At 44.2% G+C, this 18,175-nt stretch overlaps 1 protein-coding gene across 7 annotated transcripts in view; it reads left to right on the plus strand.

The window, feature by feature from the left end:
• Positions 1-18,175, plus strand: part of SGMS2 (sphingomyelin synthase 2) — a 93,741-nt gene that overhangs the window by 7,386 nt on the left and 68,180 nt on the right. For 2 of the 7 annotated variants that reach the window (XM_045799206.2, XM_045799203.2), the window contains exon 1: positions 4,577-5,949. The exons of 2 other annotated variants lie outside the window; for them this stretch is intronic. The gene's annotated coding sequence lies outside the window, so the exon portion shown is untranslated. Of the gene's footprint in view, positions 1-4,576; positions 5,950-6,081; positions 6,364-17,552; positions 17,837-18,175 lie in introns of those variants that run through there. 3 more of the 7 variants (XM_045799207.2, XM_045799205.2, XM_045799210.2) reach the window with 2 other exon arrangements.

Here is an 18,175-nt window from a genome sequence, read left to right on the forward strand (position 1 = left end):
TCTTTCTAAAACCACCCACCTCTCCCACTTCCTTATTCTCAGTTGACAATGTCACCTTGTGGTCAGCAGAATGGGCCCCCAAAGAGGTCTGCACACTAATTCCTGGAACCTGTGAATACGTTACGTCACATGGCAAAAGGGACTTTGTACGTGTAATTAAGATTATGGGCTTTACTGTAGAAAGAGTATCTTGAATTATCCAGGTGGGCCCAATTTAGTCACATGAGTCCTTTAAAAACAGGAAACTTTCTCCAGCTGAGGCGAAGAGATGTGACAGAAGGAGACGTCAGAAAGATTCCAAGCATGAGGAGGGTTCAACACTCTGTGGCTGGCTCTGGGACAGATGCCTCTGGCTGCCAAGGGTGGCCGCCAGCTGACAGCCGGCAGGGCTACAGAGACCTTGATTCTGCAACTGGAGGGAACTAGATTCTGCTAACAGCCTGAACAAGTTTGGAAGCTTGCGGGAGCCTACTGATAAGAGCCCAGCTTGTCGACACCTTGACTTCAGTCCTTGTGAAATCTGGAGCTGAGCAATCAGCAGAGTCTGGCAGGCGACTGACCTGGAGCATTGCGAGCTAATCCTTCGTGTGGTTTCAAGCTAGTAGGGCTGTGACTTGTTATAGCAGCAACTGAAAACTAATACACAACCTCTGAACGCACAGAAAAACGGAAGCGTGGAGGGCAAGGATTGCAACTTCTAGAAGCAGTCTACAAACATGATTCCCGTGCCTCTTTTTTCCCTTTTCCCTCCTGTGGTAGAGGAGCTGTTCCTTCTCATCTCAGAAAGCCAGGTCAGCTTCAGCTCCAGCCGGCTCCCTGCCGGCTCCAGCTCTCCTGCACTCCCCCTCAATCAGATCCCACTCTGCCTTGGCGTAACCCAGCCCCGCACATCCCACCCCAGTTAAGGCCAACAGAGACCTCCATGTCACCGATGCCATGGACTTTTTCAGTCTTTATTTTACATGCTCTCTCAGGAGCATTTAATGTAGATGGCCATTCCATCTTTCTCAAATAGCCTCTTCCTCAGTTTCCTTAACACTACATCTCTGAATTTTCTTCCTAGTTATGTCTTTTCAGGCCCATCTGCAGTGTTCTCCTTTTCAGCCCTCTAATGTGGGGCCTTTCTTGGACCTCCTCTCTTCTTACTCTGGATGCTATTTCCAGGCCATCTCATTTTTTCCTGTGGCTTCCTTGTTATCCACATGCTGATGATTCTAAAATTTATATCTCTAGTTCATGCCTCTTTTCTGAGTTCCAGACTAACGTCGTCAGCTGCCCACTTGACATCTCCATTTAGACAAACCGCATCTCAAACTCCTTTTCTAAAATTCATTCTCTGCCTTCACAAACCTGTTCTATCTTGGCATCCCTTGTCTTGGTAAAGGGCACCACCATCCACCCAAGTGCTTAAGCAAACAAAAAGGAGTCAGAGTCATTTTTGGCTCCATCTCCATAGCTAATCAACCTGCAAAATCTGTTCGTTATGCTTCAAATCCAGTCCACTTCCTGCAATCCCGTCTCCTCATGCAGACACTCTCCTGATACATACCATTCTGTGCCTGCACCACTGCAGAGCTCATAGCCACCCTCCTTCCGCCCTCCCTGTCTTCCTTCAGGCCAGAGGTCGATGGACAATGATATTAAATGGGGCACACAGGACCTTTCATTTTTCTGAAAACTCAAAACTCTTTTATTTAATGTAGAACATTTACACACAAGGTATAGTAGTATTAATATAAAAAAGAGAGTCCGAGAGTTTTCATTAATAGGAAAACGTAAAAATATTACCCTAAACTCCCAGATTAACAGACCACCAGACTGAGACTCAGTTTGACACACACATACACGCACAAGCACATACGCGTTGGGGGCGTACCACAGAGCCACTAACATGGTAATTATGAGGAAAGAATACGTGATATAGTGCTAAATTTTTTAAAATCAGAATAACAATCCTCTGTATGATGTTGTTGAAATTATCTTAAACAATAGAAATTTAAGGAAAGGACACCAAAATGTTAACAGTGTTTGTTTTTTCACTTTTCAATTGCTTTATAATATGGTAATAGTACCTTATTGTTAAAATAAAGTTTAAGATAAACATGTTTTAAAAACTAAAGAAAAGTAAGTATTGTTAAATCAGAAGAGTTATATCTGTGCAATTTAAGGAATAGTAGTCAAAAAGTGTATACTTTGGGGGCATCTGCCTTCAGCTCAGGTCATGATCCCAGGGTCCTGGGATCGAGCCCCATGTCAGGCTCTCTGCTCATCTGGGAGTCTGCTTCTCCCTCTCCTTCTGCTTCTCTCGCTCTCTCAAATAAATAAATAAAAATCCTTTAAAAAGTATGCACTTTGAAGCCAGAAGTACTGGTTTTATTCCCCAGTGATACCACTTACTTGGGTGTGATCTCAGGAAAATGATAATCTCTCTTATCTTTGGAGATAAGAGGAGAACATTTTGAGTCCCTACCTCAGATCATTGCTGAAAGGATTAAATGAGATAATATAGCTAAAGCAATTTGCATAGTCCCTGGCATATATTAAGTACTCAATAAATGGCAGGTGTTTGGCTCTTGTATGGGCCTGGCACAAAGTGAGTATCTAAGTTCCAAATCCAGAAGGTGAACAGCCTTATTCTCTAATAGTTCTGGGTGTTACTGTCTCTCTAATGAGACTGTAAGCCCCCTGTCATAGACTTATGTTATTGTCTTAAGTTTTAATGTCACTTGTGTTGCTGTTTTTAATTTCAAAAATTATACAGGTTCATCGAAAAATAGTCCAAAAATACAAGTTTCTCCTTCACACTCTGCCCTACTATATCTTCCCGTCAAGAGGTAATATAGTTTGGTTCTGGATTTTTTCATGGGAGTGGTATTTGTTTCACAAAAATGGTGTGTGTGTGTGTGTGTGTGTGTGTGTGTGTTGTATTTTCCCTCGGCTTCATTCACTGCTTATATTTGTCACTAACAAGGACAGTTTCCTTTCCTTTCTTTCTTTCCTTCTTTTTTTTTTTTTTTTAAGATTTGTTTATTTCAGAGGGCAAGAGAGCGTGTGCGTGAGCAGGAGGGGAAAGGGAGAGAGAACCTTAAGCTGACTCCGTGCTGAGCACAGAGACCGATTCTGGGCTTGATCTCACAACCCTGAGAGCATGACCTGAGCTGAAACCAAGAGTGAGACGCTTAACCAATTGTGCCACCTAGGCGCCCCAAAAAGGACAGTTTTCTAAAGTCAGAGACTATGGGACTGTTTTATTCTTTTATTGTCTACATAGTATCCCATATCATGGAGTCACTCACTGTTGGTTTGCTCTTTAAGGCTTGTTTACGTGTTCATTTGTTTGTTTCACGCATTGAATATTACGTGCCAGGCACTATGCTGGATCCTGGAAAAATCCTGCAAAACATTCTCATGCAAAAATTTTTTTAAAGAAAACTTTCCCACTGCTGAGACCGATGTTTAGAAGATACACGTGATGATTCTTAGATATTGTTGGTTGAGTCAATGATTTAGGTTATATCCCGAGTAGGAATTATTATAAGAGGAGATAAGTACTACAAATGTTTCCCTAACTTAATCAGTATGTTTTATCAAAACAAAGAAATATCTATGAAAATGGTATTTATGGTATGCACTGGTTTAGAAATAATTGGCAAGAACACACTGGCCAGCCCTTTCCTTCCCTTAGAGCATTCAGCACTATAATTTTTGGAAGCTGACTATATCAAGGACTTAGGAAACTTTGATACATTGTAAGAACAAAAAGTTAAAGAAAAAATCACCTCTCTGTGAGAAGGACAAGTCACTATTTTTCAAAACATAGAAGTTAAGATGAATGATTTGCTTTCTCATACGTTAACAATGAATAAAATGTAAAAACGTCATGTAGCTCAATCACAATTATACTATTACATTTACCGGAGGATATTTAAGTGTATAATAAAATGACCTAATTATTTGTTTCACAATATTTAAACCGAGCCAAAGTAATAACCACAAACCCAGAACTATCCATTCAACTGCCTTCCATACAGATGGAGACCCTCCGTGATGGAGTTGCAGAATTTACGTCATGGAGTAAGACGGCAGGATGGCAGGCTTTGTTCTGAGCTTTTCGACTTCATCCTTGTGCATAGGCCTGAAAGCCCACAACATCGTTTTTTAAGAACTGCAGGAAACCTTGTTTATACTTATCTCCATAATGTCCAAATATTTGAACATTATAAAGTGGGGAGCCAGTGGGATATTCGCCCAAATTTGCCTGTGGCTACGCACTTGAATCTAGTCCCTCTGTGTTACCACTGGACAGAATATTCAAGCTCCTGATTAGGTCTGTGATTCTCTACAAAAAATGTTGGTTTGAATTTCCATTTACTTTGACTGCATCCCAGCAAACCAATCTATTTGCTATTGTCTTCTGGGCAAAATGCCTGGGCTTTGTAAAATTGAAAACGAACTCCTACTGAAAAGGAAAAATAAACCCAAGGAAAATAAACTTCAATTGTTGGTGTTCTCTTCTGGGTTCTTACCTTTCCGTAGCTTTTTTTTTTTTTTTAAGATGTATTTATTTATTGAGAGAGAGAGAGAGAGCAGGGGATTGGCAGAGGGAGAGGAAGAGAGAGAATCTCAAGCAGACTCCCTGAGGAGCGTGGAGCCGAGGGTGGGGGGGGGGGGCTCCATCCCACAACCCCCAGACCGTGACCTGAGCTGAAACCAAGAGTTAGAAGCTCAACAGACTGAGCCACCCAGGTGCCCCTTACCTTTCTGTAGCTTTAAATGAGTGCATTTTCCACAACAGTGATGCTGAACCTTTGATTTGTTTCAGGAGCATTTTCATTTGGGGGAAACTTCTGTAGTGGCCTCTCAGTGGTGTGTTTTGCGGCTGCCCTCCATATTTTTTTTTTGTTACAATAGTTTTTAATTACCACAGATAAATGATTGTTTACCTACACGCTTTCTGCAATAGGCACCTAGAGATGCCACTGGATTATTTTTGTTTATTATATGGAATCACCCATAAGCCAGTGCAAATTCTAAACATCATTACCCTGTCCAGAAGTAGAAATGAACATAAAACATTTGTCATTTAAATTCAATAAAGTTTTGGCCACATTCTAATTCATCCCAGTTAGAATCTGAGACTGCCATTGTTTACTTTGAAAACTGCCCAGCAGGTGTATGAATAGCAACTCCAAGAAACAGAGAGCCTTGACCATTTTTTTAGGAAGGCAACACCCTTCTAAAAACATAACTGCTGAGCTCATCAAAGAAACCACACGCCCCAGCGCCTTGTGCTCCAAAAGCCGCGGAAGAGCACAATGTTCGCTGGAGCAAAGAACTAGTCTTTAACTGTTTATTTTGGTTACGGTCGCTTGTCCTTAAAGAGAAGCAAATCAATTAACAGGACGAATGACATGGTAGTTAGTCACCGAAGGGGAAGTATTATTAGCCTCATTAACTTGGAGCACCCTTCCGGCTCACACCTAGAGTTACCACCGAGCGGACCTCTGACTACCCCTGCCAGGCAACCTTGTGAGGTTTGGAAACCCACCTCTTGGACCTAGGCCTGGGCTACACCCTTTGAATAACCGCGGGTGTCCCCAAGCCCACTCACACCGACGTCAAGAAGCAGTTTCTGAATCAGCCACGGTATGGGGTGGGGGATCCCTTCCCGGCCCCATCCTTAAAAGTTGCCGGGAGTGGCACCCAGGGAACTTTCCCAGATTGAGCTCCGTCACCGCTCCGGGAGGTCTGCTCCGGGCCTCAGGCTTTCCGCCGGGAGCCAATCGGCCCAGCCTGCCAAGCCCCTCCTTCCCTGCACCTTTAATGGCTGAGAGAGGGGAGGGTCGGCTGGGATTTTCTTCTTAAGAAGTCGCACCGGTTTGTCGAGCTCGGCTCTGCGCCTGGACAGCCACAGCAGCCGGAGCGGGCGCTGCCGCCACCCGGCCGCGGGTGAGTCACTGTTTGGAAATGGAGTGGGCGGGCGAGGGTGTGAGAGAATGAATGATGTCAGGAGCGCGCAGGGCGGCGGGGGGGAGAGCGGGCCGCGGGGCCGCGGTAAACAGCGAGCGCCGCGCCGCGGGCCGAGCGGGCGGGGACACCCCGCCCTCGGCGCGCACTGAGCCGTCCTCGGCCGCCGAGCCGGGCCCGTGCTGCAGCGCCGCCGGCAGTGGCCTCGGGGGGCGGCGGCCGCGGGAGGGACCCGGAGAGCGGCTTCCCTGGCGGGGCCGCGGCGAGACCCCGAGCAAACTTTCTAGCGGCTGCGGCCCGGGGGTGGCTGCGGCAGCGGGCTCCGTCCCCGAGCCGGTCCCCGCCCGGGAGCTGGTGCCTTCGGCTGGGAGCATCGGGAGCCCCAGCTGAGAGCGGGTAAGGAGCGCCCGGAGGGGCCGGGGAGGAGATGGGGCTGAGAAGCCGCGCGTCGGGCGCAGCGCGGGGAGGGGAAGGTGGATGGCGAGCGCGGACGTGGCTCTAATTCGGCCCCCGCGCGCCCCGCCCCAGGGCATCCTTCGTTGGTGTTGCCTGGTAGGGGGGTGGACGTGTGGCTGAGTCTCCTTGCTCTGAGCTTTCGTCTCATTCATTTGCAACCATTTCGGGGAGCTCGGTCCTGGCGTTGAACGGACACAGATTAAACCATACCTTGTCCAGAGCCACTCCGGAGGGCAGGACTGAAGTTCAGGAGGTGGAGGGACTGCCTTTTTCTCCTCTGGGAACCACTTACTGACGATGTGTGAACAGCAGTAGTCCAGCCCTGGGCTGCCCACCCGGGAAACCTTTCAACGTTTGGCATTCCCGAGCCGCTCTGCTTAAGGAAAGGGAGGATTGATTTCTCCGCGCGAATGGGTGGGAATGGACCTGTCTGCCTCTCCGAGATACGGATAATCCTCAATAACCCGCGGCCACCTCTTGAAACAACTCAAATGTTCTGTAATCTTTTATTTCTCTTTTCTATCTTTGCCATTCTTCTGTTTCATCTCGTCTGTTCTGATATGACCTCAAAACGTTTTGACGTGTATGCTAAATTTCGAAGAGATTCAACTGTTTAGTGACTCTAGGTTAGGCGTGGATTTTGAATTTAAACTTAACTTTGCAAATCCTTGGTGTCACTCGTAGTCTCATATATTAACGGTGGGTTGTCAGTCACACGAAACACTGACTCAGTAAAATGGGACTGTAACTACAGATGATAGTAATGAGGGTTTTAGAGCAAGAAAGACCTATCATAATGTCTGGCACAAAGTAGACCCCAACCAATTGCAACTGTTTATGTATAAATCATGGTGTGTTCCAGAGCTGGCATGGGTGATACCCAATTAATTTTCCTGCTTATAAACTTGGTGGGCTGAGGTTTCGCGTGGGAAATCCTGTGGCAAGTTCTTGGTTCTTCACGAAATTAAACGTTTCATGGTGGACACGTGAAAGGGTTTTCAGTGGAACCGTTTAAATAGATTCAGAGCAACTGGGCAAGTGGCAAACTTGGGATTTGGAGGAAGAGTGGACGGGCAGACAACTCTTAACCGCCCCCCCCCCCCCCGCCGCCGCCGAAATAAGCAGTGCAGAATTTCCTTTTTATAGTCCTTTCCTTGGTTTGTCGCTAGTCTTACCTCACAGTACCCTTCGGTTGAAGTGTTGTTTTACGAGTTAATATTTAATTTGGTTTCTTTAGTTTTCATTTTTAAGTAAAGCGGGTTGACTTAGGAACCTGAGGGGAAACACTGGACACCATTGGGTTGCTGCCTCCTGGCCTCAGTTTCTCTTCTCCTGGGATCGTATAAAAGCCCGAGGAAATATTTGGAAGGATAGGAAGTATTTGCTCGGGTATTATTGAAAACATTTGCTCTTAACCATATCTACAACACCGTTTAGGGTCAAAGGTCACAGGGAATTTTTCATACCACATGATGTGGAAAGGTCTTGGGCTTTGGAATCCAGGAGACCTGAGGCTATCTGGGTGGTAACTTACTTGCTGTATAAACGCTTGGATTTGGGAGGGACTTTAAGCAAAATACAGGGCAAAATAGAAATAATCTTGCCTCTATTAAAATAGACAGTGGAATACAGATGGGAACTTTTTCTTCTTTAAAGAAGTGATACTTTGAAGTGAATTTTTTTTGGGGGGGAGGTGGTGGCAATTACTGAGAATTCTACAGTTTTGCGCTACAGTAGCCTACCCACGTTTCCCTAGTTCTCTTATGGAGGAGTTGAAGCCTCTAACCTGAACTATCAGACATTTATTCACTTCATTGCGTTATTAAACATTTAGTGAGCAGCTGCTATATTCTAGCCACTGTGCTAGGTCCTAGTGACACTAACTTGAAGGAGATTTTGTAACTGTCCTTGAAGCTTACAGTCCAGTAAAGAGCGCCCCTTGCCTTTGATCATGGAGGGGGGGGGGAAGGGAGCCAAAAATGAGGAGAGGATGGGGAACTGGGAGGAAAGCAGAAGTGAGTAGGCTCCCATAGGCTGCCTCCCACTGGTAATGCAAGATCCAGTGGCATTACAGTGAGTCCTGAATTGGGACTCATAAATCCTTACGGGGATGAACAATGCAAATATGCTTTGCTATGCCCAATAAAAATATTAGAGACAAGTTAGGCCATTAAGTTAAGATAATTTTAAATGAACCCCAGAGCAAACTTGTTTAAATGAAATCTGAAGGGTAAATTCAGCTAAACCAAGATTTATTTACTGTGAGCAAAGCACTATGGTAGATTTTTAAGAAGATAATCACTGTGTGAGAAAATTCCAATTTGTTAAATTTTCCCTGTATATTAAGTAGTATATCACTTATGGAAGTTTAAAAGTACAGATTAAACAAACCAGCAGTCACCCAGAAAATCACTTAATGTTATATCCTCAAATTCTTTTTCACCCCTGTGAGGACATATTACACAAAGAGCTAACGTGTGTTGAGAACACTGATTGAGAGAAATTAAATAACTCTCCTGAGGTTGCACCTGCTAGAGACTCATCCTCTGCAAAATCGAGCTTGTTCCCTACATACATGTTTTCTAACTTGCTTTTGTTCATCCAAAGATGGACATCTTTATTACTAAAATACTCTTATATAGCAGCTTTTATAGTTTTCTAATCTATGGCTGCATCCCAACTGAACCAATCGCCTATTTTGGGACAGTTAGTTTGTTTCCAAATCTACTATTTTAAGCAACTGTGCACTAAGTATCCTTCTAGCTGTATCTATGTATATATCCATGATGATTTTGGTCATTCTGCATTTTAAAAAATGAATTATGTTTAACGTAGCTGCCTTTTTTCTTTTACCATATTAATTCGAAAACTTTCTCTTTAAAATTTAAGAGTTTTAATTTCTGTGTTCCTTTAGTATTTCCCAGAAGATTTCAGCAATAGGACCAACATTCTCTGTGGAGCTGCACAATAGGTCAGTAGCTCATTACGCAAGGGATTTATCTGATGAAAACAGAACACACAGGCTTTCTTAAAGAGGTATTTGGGCTTGTATTTTGTTACTAGCCATAAAGCTCAACTCTTGTGGGCAAATAGAGCAGAATGGAGCAGTGCTAATTTTGCTAGGTAGCTCTTTAAAAGAAATTCTACTTCTATAACTTGCCTTGTTAGTACCCAGAAAGACGGACAAGTTAAAAATTTCAGACATTGCATTTAGCAGATTTATCACTACACTGGGTGTAGCCCAAGCTCCATCACTTTTAAATAGGTCACCTTTTTAAAAATCTTATGCATTTGTTGTTTGATCTCTTGAAAAGCTTATCATTGGTAAAGCATTTTGGGGTTGATTTAATGAACGTGCAATAAATTTCCATTCGCTAATTTTCATTATAGGTATAAAGCATTTCTTCATTTAAGTATTCTCAAGTTTTATGATAATATCATACCCTCTTTGCTGCCCTGAGTCAGAATTTAAATTTTGCTTTGGGTTTATATTTCCATTTCCAGTGCTAGTCACTTTATCCTCACGGTTTTGATCAAGGATGTTGGATTATGAGTAGTGGTCAGTTTAACTTATTCATAGAGAAACTCAGATCAGTTCTATTTATCAATTTCTAATGACAACTTGTAATTTAAAGCAGAATGTAAAAAAACAGGTAATAGAATGAAAGTATAAAAAGGGGGCACCTGGGTGGCTCAGTCGGTTAAGTGTCTGCCTTTGGCTCAGGTCCTGATCCTGGGATCGAGCCCCGCATCAGGCTCCCTGCTTAGTGGAAACTGTTCTTCTCCCTGTCCCTCTGCCCCTCCCCCACTCCCCCACCCACGCCCGTTCATTCGCTCTCAAATAAATAAAATCTTTAAAAAGTGTAAAAAGGGTAAGCTGGTTGGTTTTCCCTGCTACCAAGCCCTAATTTGATGATTTGCTTACAATTTAAGATTCAGCTCTATAATTTTGTGTGTTAGTTTGATCATGTCACTTAAAATTTTCAAACCACACTTGGCGCATTCTTAGATTTTTTTTTGTTTAAGGAGCATTAAGTGGATTGAGTGTTGTATATGTACATCTTTTCTTTCAATGTATCCCTCCGTACTATTAAAAAAAAAGAGTAAAACCACGTATTAAAATTGTTCAAGAGGAGGGGATGAAAGGAAATGAAAGTAACACATTCAAAGCCAAAGTGTCAGAAAAGACTGCCAGTTACTAAAAGTCAAATCAGGTGAAAGACTGTGGAAGGGCCCCTTCAGGTAAATGTCACTACTCTGCCTGGTAGTGCCTGTGCTGAGGTTCATTCATCGTGATACATTTCAATTGTGGGAAGACAGATGCCCAGTTGTCAGGGCTAGCCTCAGGCAGAATTGAGAGGCGCTGAGATGCCCACCTTTGGGCATCCTTGACTCTTAAGTTTACCTGGCAGTACTTGCTTCACCTAGAAAGGCTCGATGAGTATCCCAATAAAGGCAAATTGCTCTCCAACTGAAACTGTGAAACTGGAGGGATCATATTTATGGAGAATTGCGGGATGCATGTCAACCCCTGGAATTTAATTACCTCTTTTTATTAAGATGATTAGAAATGCAAAATCCGTGATAAGAATTAAACTCTTGAAAAGCTTTTCCACAAATGGGAAGCAACTGAAGGGAGGAGGAGCCCTAGACGTGGAGAGAGCATTGCAGAAACAAGGATGGGAACGTCCTCTGGGTTCTCCCTAATCCTGAGGCCTGCTGGGAATTGGCTCCTCCTCTTGGTACTGAGGTCCTGAGCGATCCTGGAGGGGCTGGCCGGGCAGGGGTGCAAACGTATGTCAGAGGCCTCCTTGGCCTGTTCCGCTGATGAGACTCATCCTGGGAAGGCACCCCTTAACACACATGCTGCTGGACACTCCACTGGAAGGGGTTAAAAATTACTTTCAGTAGGTAATCTGATCTAACATCTAGAGAAAACGTGAAGGAATGAGTTTTCATTTAGGGGTAGGGAAGTGGGTCAAAGAAAGAATACGTGGTTTTGGATCATGGACCACTTAGCTCATGGAGGTGCCCTGGAGGCAAACCTTTAGATGGCAGTCCGTCTCCAAGGAGAAGACGAGTTCTCTCAGGAAAATACTTGCAGCCGTAGTTGCACGTGAAGCCAAGCCTTTGAAACAGAGCTGACCCTTCAGGCTTCATCACAGCCAGAAGCTGGACGGAATCTGGTAAAGTAATAATGGTTAAATAAGGGGAGAGGCTCTGAGATAGCGTTTTTAAATCCGCATTAGAACTTCTCTTCATCTTCGGACTGACCTGCAAAATAGCAACTGTGCGCTCCCCACTGTGGAGGTGGGGAAACCATTTTTAGAAAGGTTAACGTACTCGAGGCTGCAGAGCTGTAGGAAGTAGAGCAAGGGTTTTGAAGGGAGGGCCAGCTGATTCTGGTGCCCCCACTGCCCGACGTCCCCCAAGGCTTTCTGTAATCTTTCCACTGGCTCTGGAGATATGGTGGTTTGGGGGCGGGGTAATATATTTTAATATGCGATTGTATGTTTACCATGCAATGCTTATCTGGTCTGTGCTGATTCAAGGTCATGAAGGAATGCCAGAGAGATGAACACACACAGGCTTAGGCCCACCTGGACAAATGCAAATCTCAGAAAACAGGAGCAGCTGTGTGAAACACATGGTCTCAGGGCCTGCTAAAGAAAGACCCACTCATCCAGGAGGACAGTGGGGTGTTGTGAGTCCCAACACCACTGCTCACCACTAGATGACCTTGGGCAGCTTCCTCAGATGAACCTCCATTTCCTGGCTGTAAAAGGGGAATAAAATATTTATTTCATAAGGTGACCTTATGACGTATGAAATTTTGTGAGTAAAACACTGAGGGTAATGCTTGGTTGATATAAATACTCAGTGGCTTAGCGTTCATTGTTTTTATTTTTGCATACAAACTGCATCTCTAACTTTTAAAGACAAAGTGTTCAATCCTATTACCTCAATCAAAGTATCTCTCATTATTTCTTTTGTAACAGAACAGCCGCTTGGCACATCATGCCTGTTGCTGGTAGGGTCTGAAGGTCTGGGTCCTGTCGGTCAAGGGGGTTAAGGTAAAATCATGGAAGTTGTTTGTACACTGCCATTGAATTCGAGAACTTTGATAAGAAGTATATCACATCAGCTGTGAGTGCAGAAAAGCTTTCAAAGCGGCAGTCGCAATATGCCAGGCCTAGATGCCGGGAGCACTCACGTAGCACAAGTGCCACTGAGCTTCGCAGAGCTCAGCCTTCCGAGGAGCGTTGTACCATGAGCACCACTGTCCCAGAAAGTGCCCGGGGCCGTTAAGAATCACAGACCCCACTGTCCTCCCCGATGCTGTGAGTCTTTCTTTAGGAGGCCCTGAGACAGTGTATTTCACACAGCTGCTTCTGTTTTCTGAGATTTGCATTTGTTCTGCAAGTTGTTTAACGTCCAGTTATGACCCCCCCCCAGTAGCTACCAAACTTTAATAGCAACAGAGGGCATTGTTTTTGTTAAATATATATATGTGTGTGTGTGTGTGTGTGTGTGTGTGTGTGTGTGTGTTTATGTGTATGATATATCCTCTATGATGGATTGGTACGTGCCGAGAAGTACACTCCCTTGAAATATAGTTTGATTGGCAAGTTAGAAGCAGCAGGCAGGAACATTTAAAATTGTATTTACCAAATACTGAAAGCACTCACTATTTGTCAGGATTTCTTCTGAGCGCTTAGAACTTATTTATTTACATCTGCCCCAGACACTCTGAGGTGCATATTATTATCCCCATTTAAGGCTCCCCATTTGAGACAGAAATGTTAAGTCACCTGCCTAAGGTCACACAGCTAGTGTGAGGCAGAATCAGGTTTTGAAAGCAGACAGTTTGGCTGCAGAGTTGAACCACCACACTGTTGATTATAGAATCTAGCATGTATGTCATAACGTGGGTCCCCGTTGTGTCCTTACATGTACAGTTTTATCAAAGGAAATATCACACCTGTCTAAACATGCCATCAAATCCCTGTGATTTACCATATGGAGGGTTAAAATAGGTCCTATATTTCACTATCAGGATTGAAAGATAGCAATGCTTAAATTTCAATATGGTATGTCAAACATCTTTTTAAAAGATTTTATTTGAGAGAGCGAGAGAGCATGAGTGCGACAAGGGGCAGAGAGAGGGAGAAGCAGACGCCCTGCTGAGCACGGAGCCCCATGCGGGGCTCGATCCCAGGACGACAGGCAGACGCTTAACCAACTGAGCCACCCAGGTGCCCCTCAAACGTTTTTCTCTAAAAATTTCTGAGTGTTCAGTCAGGCTTGGTGTTGCGTCTGGGAAAGAAGTATATTCTTCCATCCCCCTGATTAGTGCATCAGCTCAGCAAGAAGATCTGCAGTCTTATGCCTGCTACTCTAATGATATTTATTCTTTAAGTTTTAGGGCTTTCACCTATTATAGTTGAAAGAGCAGCTTGTACATGTGAGGTTTCATTGACTGTTTTCTAATTAGTATTGGAGATGGTGGTAGGCAGAGTAATGGCCCCCCCAAAGGTTTCACATCCTAGAAACTGTATCCAGAAACTGTATCCCTTATGTTATATGGCAAGAGGGAATTAAGGTTGCTGATCAGCTGACATTACCATATGGAGATTAGATGGTTGGTCCCAGTGGAAAAGAGAAGCCCAAGAGTCAGAACCAGAGAGAACTAATAGAGCTTCGAGTTTAAAAAACTCAAAGACCATTGCTGGCTTTGAAGCTGGTAGGGGGCCACGAGCCAAGGCGTGTATGATTTCTAGAAGCTGGAAAAGGCTGGGAACTAGAGGCTCCCTGGGGGCCTCCAGAAAGGAATGCAGCCCTGCTGACACTTGGATTCTAGCCCAGTGCAACCCATTTTGTACTTCTGACCTCCAGAAGTTAAGAAAATAAACGTGTGTTGTTTAAACCACTGACTTTGTGGTAACCTGTTATAGCAGCAAAGGGAAACTAATAGAGTTACCAGAACAATCTGCATTTGGTTCTGCTCCTTAGGTCAGCCCCGGGAAAGCTGCTTAATCTCATGATTTCTTGTTATGGGTACATCAAGTGTAGCAAGTGTTTACGTTTGGAGGGCTGTCCTAGTTTACATGCAAATTAACCCCTTTAGGGTAGAGGGAGTTAACTTGATATTCTATATTTTTACCCCTTAGCAAATGTTTAAAATGCCAGCACCAAGGTTTCAACAAAAAAAAGTCTATGGGTTTTGGAGTAAGTGGCGCCCCCTCAGGCCTTTCCCATCAGAGCTGCTGGACAGAAATGTGACTGCACCCCACGGAGTGGTCATCACCACCCTGCATTGATTTGGGGGTGAGATGATAGTCTAAATGTAGTGGAGCTGATCACTTGAGTTTTGACTCCAGGTTCCCTTTAATTTTTTAAAATTTGCTCTTTGCTTATCTAGCAATGTTAGTATGCATTCTCTGAGAGCAAGGATATGTCTATGCAAGGACTTCCCAAACTATAACGAATTAAATAAAAGATGGTATTGTTCATTGAATCATCTATAATAAATATCCAGAGGGTTATAGGCCCCCCAGGTAGGTGATATCTTGGACTCAAAGAATCAATTATTGATATTAAAAATTAAAAATAACAATTTTAATGGATGGGGTTTTCTTTTTTTTTTTTTTTTTAAGGAATCCTCCAGTAACTAATCTTACATTGTGATTTGGAGACAACTTCCATTAATTAAGGCTCTCTCCTTTGTACAATGTAGAAATAGCAGCAGTGTAAGGAATAAAATCTTGGGAATTTTCCCATATAAAAAATGAAATAAGGGCTAATGTAAGAGTTTTAAAAATAATTTTAAAGAAATATGGGTGGAAAATTAGCTGGACGGCATAAATATATAAATGGCAGTTTCTGGGGGGAAGAGACTGCCTTGTATAGAAATATTTTAAAAATTGGAAACTCCTAAAACCCACAGAGATAGGACGTTTTCATATTTGCATTTCCTTTAAATATACCTTTTCTAGATTTGGAGTCACTTTGTTAGTTTAGGGGGGAAATTATAGATGTATAAAAAAAAGTAGGATTGATTTCCTCTTATAAATGTGAAGGTTTGGAAAAAACTCAAAACGATATGGAGGAAAGAAAGTTTTGGCCTGTGTTCTAAAATGCTTTGGGAGGAGATTTTTCTAGGCCTCACTCCTCTCATCTAGGAACTTCCTGGGCCTTGGCTTTGGGGGTGCAGGGTTCCTATATGACTCTTGACTCATTTGCTTGTACTTTATCCTAAACAAGTAATTCTCAGTGAATAGTTGGCTTTTCCCTGCCAGTATCTCCATAGCAGAATGAGGACGTCTAGGTTATGTGAGAGCCTAGTAACCTTCGCTCGTACCAGAAGGTATGGATCCCATCTCCTAGCCATCATTGATAAGTTAATAGACTGATGTTTTCTGTTGCATCTTTCGTTAGTATGAATCAGCTCCTGAGCTTCTCTCTCCTGGGTGAACTGATCAAAGAGTTTCTGGGCAAAGACCAGACCTGGGACCACTGTGCTGCCCCCCCCCCCCCGCCCCCCAGCAGGTAACCATCCACTAAGAACCCAGGGTTATCCAATGCAAATATGCGTGAGCCACACACGATAGTCACATACGTGATTTGAATTTTCCGACAGCCTCATTTTTTTTACAAGAAGTTAAAAGGTGTAATTAATTTTAAGAACATTTTAATTCAATATATTGAAATGTTATATTTCATATTATCAATTATGATCAGTCTAAAAATTTTTGACATGTTTATACATTTTTTTTCCTAAATCTTTGAAATCCGGCATGTATCCTGTCCTCACACCGCATCTCTACGTGGATTGGCCACATCCTGAGTGCTTAGTAGCCACGTGTGGCTGGCAGCTACTCTGCTGTGTAGCTCTGACCAGCTCTGTCCTCAAGCAGCAATCCCCTCTGTGAATCTGGAGAGAATTCTTTAAGAGTTGCCATCCAGCGATTCTGTTGTGTTGTATAAATACTGAATGATGTCATGGAGTCACCTTGGTGAGCACCAGGGAAATCTGGTTCTGGTGCCTTTTACTAGAAAGAGTGAACAGGCTGAATGGTACCGTGGAACATGTCTCTAAGGTTATCTGTGACGTAAATGTGTGAATTTCGACCTCAGGAGGGGTGCCTGGGCCTATCAAAGAATTATTTAGATAATTAAGCCCATGCGTACAGAAAAGATGACTGTGATACCATGGGATGTGTGTGTCGTCTGGCCTGGCCTCAGCCCCCGTGCTGAACGTCTCTCACCTCACTGTCCGACCTGTTTATCTGCCACCGTCTTTATCCTGTCCTCACCCTGTTTGTATGCATAATGCTGCTCACCAGTTATGCCCTTGCTCAGTTGCTTATTGTAACAATTTGAGAAGCAAGCCTCCTGTAAAACCTAGATGACAGAAATCATTACTTGATATCAAATATCCATCTGCCAGGAACTCTTAAGATGAGAATATAAGAAGGCCCAGGCACGGTGTGAGAGGGAGAGAAGGGAGAGGAGGAAGGAAGGGAAGAATGCAGTTCTGTGTGGGAAAATAACTAAAAGCAAAGGGCTTCATAGCAAAAAAATCCCCAGCTACTGGGCAAGCCACTGCAGTCACGAAAGTCTCAATATAGGTTGCTTTGGGTTTCATTAATGTATTGACTGATTCAAATACCTCCACGACACAGACGGTTGAGACATAGTCCCAAGCCCTCTTCAGTTCCTTCTGAAATTAATAACATCCAACACAACGTTTGGAGCACTTGCTACGTGCTGCACTTTATTCTTGATTCCAGGGATTCCGTGAACAGGAGTCAAGGTTTCTACCCTCATGCAGATTGTTGGAGTTTATGTGTTGAGAGAAGAAAAGATGCTGCAAAGAGAGGTTGAGCAATGTAAGCAAGTAAGACCACTACATAAACAAGGTGAAGTTCAGAGTTGGACCCGTTCTTCGAAGGCAGCACGGTCACCTGGTGGAGAGTGACTGGGAAAGCCTGCGCCCGTGCAGTAAGGAGAGAGGTTTGTTAGAAGCAGCGGGGCTTGCACCGAGGTGTAAGGGATGAGAGGGAAGGATGCGTGCCGCAGCCCGGGGAGGAGAGTGCTTGGTCACACAAGGAGTGGGAGGGAGAAGTGGCGAGGCCCACGGGGTCAGGCGGGGTGGGGCTTGCAGACTTTGTAAGGAGGATGAACCTTCTTGCCAGTGCAGTGAGAAGGTGTCCCCAAGTGGTCTAAGAAGAAGCGGGCGTGATCCGATTTACATTTGTGACAGCTCTGGCTGCTGGGCAAAGAAGGACAGAGAAGTGGCCAAGAGTAGAAGCGGGATCAGTTGAAGCTACTGCCTGGGCAGGGATGCGGCCAGCAATAAGGGGGCGAAGTTGCAGAGGGAGAGCCCTGGATGGATTGGAGAGGGATGGAGGTAGGATGGACAAGACTTACAATGAAGTTTGGGTGAGTGATCCGAGAGAGTAGGAGAAGTCCAGCAGGACTTCCAGATGGGCGGTGCGTGCGAGGGTTGTAGGGAATAGAGTTCTGTTCTGGCCATCGGTTAGCTTGGGTTGCCTGTTAGTCCTTCCTCATGGAGACAGATGTCAGCCAGCAGTGACTGAGAGACCTCCATTCAAGGGTGAGGTCGGGGTGCGAGCTGTTTGGGGACTCTGCAGTCACCTAGAGAGATTTCACAGGCAGAGAAGAGAGACGGAGGTCAGGCTCCAAGCACTAACAGTTGAGAGATCAAGCAGGAGACCTTGGTGGAACC

The sequence above is a fragment of the Ursus americanus genome, chromosome 13 (assembly GCF_024610735.1).
Source record: "Ursus americanus isolate L20-20 chromosome 13, mUrsAme1.1.p, whole genome shotgun sequence".
Taxonomy (NCBI): Eukaryota; Metazoa; Chordata; class Mammalia; order Carnivora; family Ursidae; genus Ursus; species Ursus americanus.